Source organism: Amphimedon queenslandica, unplaced genomic scaffold (genome assembly GCF_000090795.2).
Source record: "Amphimedon queenslandica unplaced genomic scaffold, v1.1 AMPQUscaffold_13126, whole genome shotgun sequence".
NCBI lineage: Eukaryota > Metazoa > Porifera > Demospongiae > Haplosclerida > Niphatidae > Amphimedon > Amphimedon queenslandica.
In genome coordinates this window covers 3,730-5,401 of record NW_003546638.1, presented here as the reverse complement: position 1 = coordinate 5,401, position 1,672 = coordinate 3,730, and positions in this window count along the sequence as shown.

Sequence of the window (1,672 nt, the reverse complement as noted above, 5' to 3'; positions counted from 1 at the left end):
AAACTACTTGTGCTCCACAATGTCACAAGAGCGTCTTAATCATGTAGTTATTTAGCATACTCATAAAGAATTTACAGACGATTTATACATCGAGGACATTGCAAAGGAATTTGTTACATTTAATGAACATAGATGCCAATATTTTGGACAATATTAATTTCAGTACAATGATCAATTGTTAAATCATGCTCCTATGATTGCCAATAAATAATACCTTAGCCCCCCCAACTTTTAGTTTGTTCCTACCCCTATGCTTACCATAATCTCCTGTATTTCTTCCTTTCTCCTCCTTTCAACAGGATTACTTATCTCATCCTTATGACTGACTATTACAATAACATGGCATTCAATAAGAGCTTTCTGTGTTTCATTTCTCACAACTGTTAGCCACTGATGAAGCTGTTTGACTACTTCCTTCTCCAATATATTGACTACTATCAGGAACACACCACCAGAACCTTGTAACAGATTCTCAATGACAGCACTGTGACTGGAGTAGTATTCTGAATGACCAGCAGAATCATGAAGAATGATGTTACCCAGTGTCTTGTGTTGTAGTTTATAAGGAATGATGCCAGCAGTACAGGGCACTACCCCTCCAACATTTCTAAAGGAACCAAGAGCAATAGAGCCAGTAGCTGTGTCATTGATGACATGACTAAGAGTACTTTTACCAGCTCCAGGATTACCCACAAGGAAAACGTTAACATAAGAATCAATTGGATGAGATATTTTAATGTTACCAAACTTCTTGAAGATAGCAATGACAGTATCACTATTAAACTCTCTCTCTTTAGCTAGTTGTAATGGTGTCACACCATTAAGGTCTTTAGCCAAAGGATCACAATTACCAGTTGATAAAAAGAATTCAATAACTTCAGGTGTACCCCAGCAGGCAGCAACATGAAGAGGTGTCCATTCATTGTTATCAGCGGCCATTATATCACAGTTGCACTGGTTAATGAGGTACTTTACAACATCTATGTGTTCAACAGCACCATGGAGAACAGTCTGACCATTATTGTTATTAGTTATTGGATTATAAGGATGAGTATTGATGAGGTACTTCATGACAGCAAATGATCCTTCACTAGCTGCATCATGTAGAATAGTATTTCCATCCTTATCAGGAGTCATTATATCACAGTTATGTTCATTAATGAGGTACTTTACAACATCTATGTGTTTAACAGCACAATGAAGAACAGTCCGACCATTAGTATCACGATATTGTTCATTCATTATATGACCATTGATGTTCATGACCATACACTTCAAGACATCATATAATCCTTCACTAGCTACATAATGAAGAACAGGGGCACTGTCATACCTAGTAGTAGTATCTTTCATTGGATCACAGCCACACTGTTTAATAAGATATTCAACTATATCAATGTGATTACCTCTAGCAGCAGTATAAAGACAGGATTCACCACAGTAGTATTTATGTGGATCAAAACGGTAAATAGTGACGAGATCTCTTGTAACATCTAACCAGCCATTCCTTATAGAATAATAAAGCAGGTCAGGCTCAACCTGGTTAAGTAATTTAGGATCCTGTAAACCTAGCAACCGAACAGCTTCTTCATGATCTCTTCTTATAAATGCACTCCTACATGATGACAGAAGTTGCTGTCTATCCATTACGAGATCCATTACAGCGCTTTGC